The following is a 10,441-nucleotide window of genomic DNA, read 5'->3' as shown; positions in this document are numbered from 1 at the left end:
AGTAAAACGCTTTATTGATTTATCAAGTTCTTCTTTTGAACTCTTTATTACAGTAATGATTAAGATCTTAATACGATTTCTTGAAATATATAACCATAAAGGTTTTTAAAATTTTGTTATACAATTAGTATTCTTCGATTGTTAAAAATATTAATAATTTCGTCAAAATAACCTTAAGGATTGGTGAGTATTTCTGGTAATTATTATTTAATACTCTAGCGCTTGTGTTTACTAAATAGCTTGTTACATTTTGTTCCACGAAGAACATAAAAGGGCTTTAAGCTCTAAAAGTGTTCTTAAAAATCCAGATTTTCTTTTAAAAATCAGTTTATGAAAGTTTGATTCCCCGAACCTGTCATTGCTTATAGATATTTTTTAATAACCATCAATGATATTATTAGAAGCTCTCATGGCCAGATTTCGATATTTTGATCTGCTTCATTGTTATAAGAGACATTCGCTCAACCAAACTGGAAAGTGTTATTCTTCTTATTATTATTATTACTTTATCTAGAGTATTTCACCAGTTAAACGTTTGTTGAGTAAATCGAATTAATTGCAATAATTTTGAAATACATGTGGACTAAAAAGGGGAACCTACTAGAATTCGCTAGTGTCTTCGTAATCCTCAGGTAATTTGCCTTTACTCTTGAATCTTGCATTAGTGTAAGCCTTTTCTGCTGGGATATTTAGTGGTTTCAATCTTTGACACAGGGGCTAAATGGTCAGGCAAGAGACCTCAACGCTCTCACGTATTTATCTGTAATTTACAACTGATGATCAGAGGGAGGCCAGCCGTCACATATATAGGCTACTTTTAACAAAATAGTGAGATCAACTTTTATTTTTTATTATAGGTGAAACTGCGAGGCACGTTAAGCGGCATATCACAGGCTCGAACCTTGAACCTTCCAATTCGTATATAATCAATTGGTCTCACCCATCCCATTTCTGTTGTGTATGTCATTTTCTTTTTCACGCTTTTGTTTTATAGCTATATTCCGATATTTTGTTATTACATCGTTTTAACTTATTTATGTAACATTTTATACGTACTACAACATTCATAGGTTTCGTTATCTTATTACGTCTGCTAAACTTTCACTTTCGAATACCAATTTCATCAACTCTACAATCACGTTGGTGATATTTTAGTTCAATAATATACTCTTTAAGGAAAACCTATCTGAAAATTATTCCAATGTGGTCAGAGAGTGAACATGCATGTTCCAAGCTGGTAAGCTAGAAATTCAGAAAGTGGAGCTTAATGTACATATACTTGTTCTGTGGGCAGCGTTGTTCAGTGGCCTCACGCCTTGGACTCTCAGTCAGAAGGCTGCCAGTTCGAGGCTGTTGTGTCCTTGAGGAAGACAGTTTACCCCAATTGTTTCAGTCTACCCAGCTGTATGATGGGTACCAGCTGTTAGTTGGGGTTAACCTGCGATGGACTGGCATCCCATCCAGGAGGGAAAATGAATGTATCACCATTCTCATCCGCTTGTGCCAAGTTCAACATTGGATCGATCCTATGTGCCATCTGGCATGAAAGGGATTTGACCTTTGATATATGGCTGTTCACATTTGACATTTGTGTATATTTATCTGTGGCAAATGTATTTGTTCCCACCTGATATTTGCCAAAGGCGTCGTTAGGCGATAGCATACGGGGCTCATTCCCCGATTCTAACTGGCAGTGCCCAGATGTACAAACAGGCCATAGAAATAATGCACACTACTGTAACAAATTTATTGTTATGTATTTATTTTTAATATGAATGTTGTTTAGATTAAATTTGTATTTAAAAATATGCGTAACTTATAGTGTCAGATATGTATTGCGTGTAACGAATTTGTTATATATTTATCTTAATGACAACATTTGTTAGGATTGAGTTTATATGTGTTAGTTACGTATGGCGAAACTCCCGCAAATTCTCCAAGGTTATAGAATATTCGTGAACGCAAGAATCGACACTATATCCACTTCTGTAACCAGTTAAATATAGTTAAGTATTGTTGTCCAAACTTTCGAGAATAACATTTCTCGTACATATAAAAAGACCAAGACCAAAAAAGAGAGCATATAAGTCTGCTAGGAACCTGTTATAAAATAACCGTGTATGCTATAAATCATGAGTTTGCTAACCCTTGTCAACCGGAAAATTTACGACATTTGATCAGGAACAGTTATAAATTTCGAACGTCAGTGGATTCTCATCGGACGTTAGTATCTTTCCAAAATTATTACTGAATTCTCATCGGACATTAGTGGTTTTATGGAAATATTATCTTACTTTGACGGTCTAACAATTCAGTATCTGACAAAGCTAACTAGCTTGTCGGCAATTGTACGTACATCGACTTCAAGTTAACTCGCTGGATATCAAGGAGACTCTGAACTGGAAATAAGATTTTATGTTGTTTGTAAGTTAGTGAAATTGTTGTTTATAAAACTTTGTTTGTGGTAACTATTCGTAATAATTGTTGTTGTAAATTGTACTGTTGTAAATATATTAAAACGTATTTGTGTGAAAAACGAAGACTGTGTGTCGAACTTGTTGGCAAATAGCGTAAATTAACTAAAATATCGGCTTCGGACTATTTTAAATTCTCAATACGTAACACTACTAAAAATTTATGACTCTCCTTAATTTTTCGGGGTATATCCGTGTTTCTAACCGATGTAATTTGAAAGTTTCTGTGAGATACCGCTGAAATAACACATGTTCAATAATTTGATATAAATAACAATGTTTCAAAATTATGTTTCCTTATGTTGTTAAACAGTCTGGGCACAAAAACGTAATCATTGTTAGCTACCCATCGTTTGGCAGCAACTTTCATTATGGTTTCGGATTTTGCTATATCTACTTGTTACATTGAAGAACAGAAAAACCTCCTAAACGTCAAAAAAATCATTAAATCTTCTCTTATACCTGTTTCTCCATAATAAAAATGAATTTCTAATTATTACAATGTGAAAATAATTAACAGATTAATTCAAAAGTTTGAAGTTATACGTATTCACTCAGACAAGTAAAAAAAATAGAAGGATTAGTTCAATCATAAACTTTGACCACTCTTCTAATGAGTGCTAAAAATATTCAATTTATTAAAGAACACAGTTAATTTATGAAATCAAAAAACTATATGTGATACATATATTGTAAACACAAAATTATTTTAACACCGTTAAATGTTGCTAATTTTGTTATAGCCGTTGGTCTGTTTGTTTGTTTTGAATTTATGCACAAAGCTACACAATGGGCTATCTGTGCTCTGCCCACCACGGGTATCGAAACCCGGTTTTTAATGTTGTAAGTCCGCAGACATACCGCTGTGCCACTAGGGGGCTAGCCGTTAGTACACGTGCAGTTTTACCTTGTTAGTGAGAGTGAAGAACTTGTAGCATGTTTATTCCTGTATCAACAACAAATGCAGATATATACACATATATCGGCACGTTTTACTTCAAAAATCTAACGATTATTAAATAGTTGAAACAGAATAAAGTTATCAAATAATTAATCTAATAAAGCATAGATTTGTAATAAATATTTAAAAATGCGGTAATACCAGAAGTCATCTTTAATACAGACGTTTCGGAACGTTTAAATTCCATCATCAGCATTAATATCTCAAAAAAAAAGTTAGTTCATAATATTCGAACTACAAAAAACAACATTATCACTGAGCGAGTTTTCGTATTCCATCCGATGTTTAGAAAGAACAGATTTAAACGGTAACAATGTAATGGCATGTACTACGATAAAACGAGCGGCATACACATGTTGAATAAATTCGGAAGTTCTGAACCACAAGTGGGAAAAAATTAGAAGGTCTCATCTCGTACGTACGAGACGATAAAACACTAATAACGCACTACCTTTGGAGTTAGTACTCGAGAGCGTCTGACAACTACCATTCGCATCCGTGACTATTTCAGGTGAGTGTTACCATTAGTAGTCTAAATTAACGGTTGTTCAGTTATAAAAGCCCCAAAAAGTTGTTATTTATGTATATTCATTAATATAGAAGTATATAGCTTTCCTTAGTCATAAACATACGTGATTAATTAAGGTGTGCGAGTAATTTGCACATTCATGTATATAGGTCGAACTTAATTTTGACGCACTAATATTTTCATTTCCATAATTCGCATTTTTATGTGTATTTATTAATATAGCAGTATATGTATTACCTGAATAATGATTTGTATTTTGTAATGTTGAGTATGTCTTTGAAACATTCTGTTAGGTATTTAACATTATAATTTATGTGAAAGTTTGTTTCCATGTCTCTGTGGTGGTCCCAGATAAAAATATCGAATTGTGTTTGGTTTAAAGGTCATACTGAATGTAAATCGCCTTTAATAAATAATTAAGTTATAATAATTAAGTAGTAATAAACGATTATATAATAAGTAACAATAATAATGGCATTTTGTCGTCAAAAACATGCTAGTATAATTTTTTACTTTAGTATGACTCATCATTTTTATAGTTTTTTTTTTTATTATTTTGCCCCAGCTTAACTTCTCCAATGGCACTTCAAAAATATATGTATGCATTTCTTGGTGACCATGGGATTGTTGAAGATGTAATCCAGGAGATGAAAAAAAAACAACAGAAGGTAAGATTTTGAAATTAATTTGACAATGTTATAAATAAGCTCTTGCGAAATTTAAGGCTGATCCTGAACAACCTGACTACGCAGTTGTCAATTCAAAGCCTCACATTATTAATTATGCCACTCCAATGAAAATAATCTAATGAACTGTTTAAGTGATTAACATATCAGCTCCTGTACTAGCTGAATAATAAGGGTTTGTTGTTTTTTATTTCAGTCATAGCTACACGAGGGCTTACTGCACTAGCCGTCCCTAATTTAGTAGTGAAAAACTAGAGGGAAGGTAGCTAGTCACCAATACCAACTCTTGAGCTACTCTTTTACCAACGAATAGTGGGATTAACCGTAACATTATAACGCCCCCACGTCTGAAAGGGCGAGCATGTTTGGTGGGACGGGGATTCAGACCCGCAATCCTCAGATTGCGAGTCTAGCGCCCTGGCCCAATAATAACAGACAATTACTAACATTCTATAATTGATTTATATACCTTAACTACAATATACACATATGTTATGTCACAGAACTGAATGTTATTTGATCTACTCTGAAAATAAAATAAGAAGAAAAACAAAGAAGCTCATAGTACAGTTGTTTCATGTATGACTTTATCAATGCATTTGTGTGCGCAAATTACTATCTGAAAAATAATGAATTTTGTTGAAGCTAAACGAATTCTTCAAAACAATGTGTCGTGAATGGAGGAATTCCTTTCAGGAATGCTTTAAAAAAAAGCTGTAAAATGTTTAAATTAATATGAGGTATATCTTAATAATATCAGTAGTCTTGGGTCTGACATGATAAGTGACATATATAACATATTACACCCTTTCTTCTTTTTTACTCCAACAGCTGTTTACTGTAGATAAGTTTTATCCTTAAACACATCAATTGTATATTGAAAATAATTACCTTCCGTATTATTGGATTTTTTTACTACTTTATTATTTTTAAAGACCAGCTTCATTGGAGTGACAATGTTATTTGTGGATATTTATATCAACTATAGTATTAACTAACTATGCTATTCCCTTTTTCATTATAGCTTTGTCAGTTTTTGATGTTGTGGCTTCACAAAAAAATTGGCTGTATACATTTGATGTTTGGAATTTCTATTATTGAATTCCCCATTTTATTGATTTTGGTGCTATGCAATAAAATTCAAGAGGTGTAAAAATGATACATATTATAATAAGTTGAAAACTTTTCTTACACGTTTTAACATGTTCTTCAGTAAAATGATTTCAGAATAGAAAAATAAATAATCAAATATTATATTAATAATATAATTATCAAAAAGTAATGTCGATGAAATCTTTACCCAAGATGTATTAGGATAATCTAAGGTTACCTAAGAATATAGATTAGTTCAGTTGTATTACAACCTTTTTTCGTCTTTACAGATTGACTCTTCAACTGTTTTGCTCATGGAGGATAAATCTTTAGTGATGTACTTACCAGCTCTTGGTGATAGTGGCTTTACGAAGATACTGCAAAAACCATATCGACAAAGGCAATATTTTACCTTCCAGAAAAAAATTCCTTCTGAAAACTAAGAAAGAAAATTAAAGTAAGGCCTTTGTTGACTGTCACCGAAGATTTATGTGATGATAATGAGCATATCCAGTTTAATGATAGGAAAACGGGAAATAAGCATGCTGCAAAAAGCACCAGAAGAATAGAAATTGGATGGATATATAATGGTAAAGAAGTTCGTACTCGTGGTGGGGGGTGGCACTAGAAAATGTCTGTGTTAAAAGGTATCGATTGTGATGGGCTTTTAAATGTTGCTATGGGTCTGTTCTTCCCAAATGGCCAGTCAAAGGGAATGAGAATCAATTCTCATTTGAGATCTTCAAGAAAATCTGCTGCCACGTGATATGACCGTAGGGAATGTCTATGAAAAAGTGAAAATGGAAATAGTGCGTTTCTGTTTAGCATCTATAGATCGTGGAACAACTGCCGTGGACATGGAATAGAAAGTCACAGAAAAACTGTAATGTCATCAAAAGTTAGCATCCAATCTGAATCTAAATCAGATATTGCATTGGATTCATTTGACAAATTTCCTATTTTTTTCAATAAAAGAAACTTCTGAATTGGATTGCAGCAAATTGACAGAAAGTGAGCTTGACCATGAGGTATCTGGCAATATTATACAGTCATTTGCTTCTGCCATGCACTCTTCCGACTCGGAAATATAAATGATGAATGTGACACCTGTGATGACACTCTCGCTTGGGAAGTATATATTGTTTATAATTCAAAACAACATGTAATGTCTTCCAATACGCCAAAGCCTCAGAGTAAAATTCTGTTTGTTTCAGCAGTACAATTGTTTCCACAACACAATCCAGTTTCCTCTTTGCTTCCACGACAGTAAATACTACAGTGGCCTTCTCCAGAGCTAATCATTACATCTGCCCCCAGGTCACAGTCTTTCACCCTCTTTGTCTCCAATACAGAAGTTAGAAACCTCTCCTCCTCAATACTACTTTCTCCGACACAGGAAAAGGCAGATGTGCGCATTTTGACTTTACGCAGAGTCAGCCCTCCAGTGGCACAGCGGTATGTCTGCGGACTTACAACACTAGAAACCGGGTTTCGATACCCGTGGTGGGCAGAGCACAGATATCCCATTGTTTAGCTTTGTGCATAATTACAAACTAACAAACGCAGAGTCAACATACTGCAAGATATGATGACAGAATATAAGACATAACATGCAGCACTTTACGACAATTACTACCAGACGTTTCCAAGCGCTAAATGAAGTGAAGAAGCCAACTGTAAAACACGTACTAAGCATGATCAATGCTGAAGTTCAAAATGCAACACAAAACAGAACAATGTATTTTTTTAATCAGTTTATTCGATCTTTAGATGATGAAAGACTGCAGAATTGTTTGCGTTTTGTCGCAGGTTGCGATATGGTTTGTATGAAGAAATTTGACATTGAATTCACAGATCTTAAGGGTCTACAGCGAAGACCAGTTGCACACACACTTGTGGACTACTTCTACAGGTGCCATGCACTTACAATACATATACTGAATTTAGAAGTGTTTCAGAACATTGTGGACCGTGACTATCACCGAATGAATGTGATTTGGCTTTCATTTCATGTTGAACACTACTTGCAGGGAGAATGAAATATTGGAAGAGTACAAGCTTGTGCCGAACAGTCTCCTGAAGCAATTAAAATATTTGTTGTTAATGTATGGTTGTAGCTGGTTTTTTAAAAGGCAGGTTAGTTATTTGCCTTTTTGTATTTGTTTTACTTTTTTCCTTTGCCACTTTAATATCATTTGAAGCTCTTTTTTATTTTCACGCATATATTCATAATAGCACTTACTGTTAAGCAAGTACATACAAGTTTATAAAAAAACATTTTAAACACTTAAAAAGTGTTAGTGCATCTTTGTTAAAAAACTGTCTTAAACGGAATGTAGACAGTATCAGAAACGCACCGTACTCCAGATTTTCTTTTTTTTTGTAAAAAGTACGTGGCAATGTATGAATATCCTCACATTTTGGGAACGGGTATTGATGTTTTGGGCACAGTTTAAATAAATAGTTACAATAACGTATTTTATGAATAAGATTTCGTCAAAAATGTTCAATTTCCAATAAAATATTTATTTCACATAATTAAACGTTTGTTTTCTTTACAAGTAAATTATTTGTAAGTTGGTGAGAGGTCTTTTGGTCAAAAGGATCTAAATGGTTAACTCCACTTAAAGCATGGACCTCGGTGGTTATAAATACTTATAGAACAATGAAATGTATCACTGTTTAATGGGATATAATACTATATAACTAATCTTTAATTACGTATTAATTGACAAATGAATAATGTACTTTATCAAAAATCCATATGAAAATGTGGAAGTATAGGTTTTGATATTATTATCAAATTGTTATTATTATCCAATACGACTAATATACGCGTATTATAAAGCTGTTTGTGTTACATTAGAGAATAATACAGTTCTGGTTAAATGAAGCGATATTTGAGTGAAAAAGGAAGTACAATTAATGTTATTCTCTTGTGTTCGTAATTTGAACAAATCATTGCATATTGGGGGAAATGGTAGCGGACCCCAATGTAGGGGTGGCAAAGAAACAAAATGGCGACTAATACATAGCCTATGGAAACGGTAACACTAGAACATGCGGAAATAAGCTATGCCTCAAAAGCGCTTGATCATTCATACACTTTACTACTCGTAATGTTTGACCAACCTCTGTCAGTAACGAGAAAACGGAGGTGAAAATTCGCCCGTTTCTTGCTCTGATTCTTCTTCTCCTGACGCTGCAGCTTAAAAACAGAGTAAATTCTTCAGCTAATCACACACAAATAGACAGTGCTTAGTATAAATTAGTTTCCTGCACTACACAAACTAGATATGTCTGAAAGATAGAAATTTTGGGGTTGGCGCACTTCACTACAATATATTTTGTGATTGCTCTAACAACAAGTAGCTATCGCAGCGCCACCTAAAAAGTATACAAACAACTAAATCAAAAAGTTTAAAAGTATTTTTAATTATATGTAAGGATGAGTTGTAAAAAGAGCAGAAACAAGAAAGAGATGATAAAACTATACTCTGTGCAAATACCTCCTTCACTCCACGACTATCCCTACATTGTGTTTTCACAATGCATGGGGGGTGGGGGAATAAATAAGAGATTTGCACAGAGTAGTGTATTAGCATCTCTTTCTCGTGTTTTTCTTTTTGCAAGAGTCATGTCTACATCTAATTAACCCATTGACTGCTTATTCGCCATATAGGGCAGCTGAATGCAAGTGTGTCGCATACGGCATATGGCTTGCAAAAATTTAGAGCAGCCGCAGTCAATGGGTTAGAAATATTTATAATTTTTTCATTTACTTGTTTAAATTAAGATGTGTAGGCTTAATAAACTTTAAAAATAAATGGCATTTAATATATTTTAACAAAAACTGTATTCAGTAAGGGGTAAGGTTAACATGATAGCTGTGAATCCTCCACTGAAGATGGAAGAATCTTGTTACAAACGATAGAGTGCACGTGATAAGAGAGCACAGGAAACAAATTTATTCTACGATTTAATATATAAGAAAAACTGAATTGCATATAAAGAAGTAAAAAAAGACAACAAAAAACTTATATTTCATTACATATAGATTAGAAACCTTACCAAATAACTACAAAATTTAAGAAATGTATGATATGTTAGTACAAAGATTTTAGTGTAAAGATATCTGTTTTTCAGTTTTTGTTAACAAATTGTTGACATTATTCCCTGAAAAATATTTCTTAACTACGTTTTTTTTTCCATAGATCTCTGAGCTGATTGAATGGCACCACCTTATCCATAGCTTACCTCTCAAAGCTAGCTCACTCTGAGGGATTTTATACATTAACGATTATAATCGGGTATTAGTCCTAAACTTATTAATATCTTACAAAGGTAATAACCGAGTTTCCTGTAAAATAACGTTAGATATATTTCTCTGGTAAGATTCTTGACAGGTACACTCTCGTTTTGGTTCAAATGATTTAACCACGAAATAACCATTAATAAAGGTATAGAATAATGAGTAAATATAGATGATAAGCCACAATAAAAAAATCTGTTGAGCATTAGCAAAGTAATCCTGCTCTGGACAAGCCGATGGAAATTATGAATATTGTTTTAATTCGTCTTTTGTTTTATTTATAGGTATTATACTTTATTGGTGCTCAAAGTTATATCACTAAAAATATACACAGACATCAAAATTCAAAATAATAAGCAATTTATTGGGTAGTTGTACAGAAATAAC

The 10,441-nt window shown here is 33.2% G+C and overlaps 1 protein-coding gene and 1 long non-coding RNA gene across 3 annotated transcripts in view; one reads left to right on the top strand and one right to left on the bottom strand.

Annotated features, from left to right (window-relative positions):
• The window catches only part of LOC111087690, an 11,136-nt gene extending 2,034 nt beyond the window's left edge, over positions 1–9,102 (bottom strand). The window contains exon 1 of the long non-coding RNA XR_002612346.1: positions 8,875–9,102. This is a non-coding gene — a long non-coding RNA (uncharacterized LOC111087690). The remainder of the gene's footprint in view (positions 1–8,874) is intronic.
• Positions 1–10,441, top strand: part of LOC106467070 (early growth response protein 1-like) — a 25,015-nt gene that overhangs the window by 4,129 nt on the left and 10,445 nt on the right. The gene's annotated exons all lie outside the window — the stretch shown is intronic.

Source organism: Limulus polyphemus, unplaced genomic scaffold (assembly GCF_000517525.1).
Source record: "Limulus polyphemus unplaced genomic scaffold, Limulus_polyphemus-2.1.2 Scaffold2476, whole genome shotgun sequence".
Taxonomy (NCBI): Eukaryota; Metazoa; Arthropoda; class Merostomata; order Xiphosura; family Limulidae; genus Limulus; species Limulus polyphemus.
This window is presented reverse-complemented; position numbering and strand designations above follow the sequence as displayed.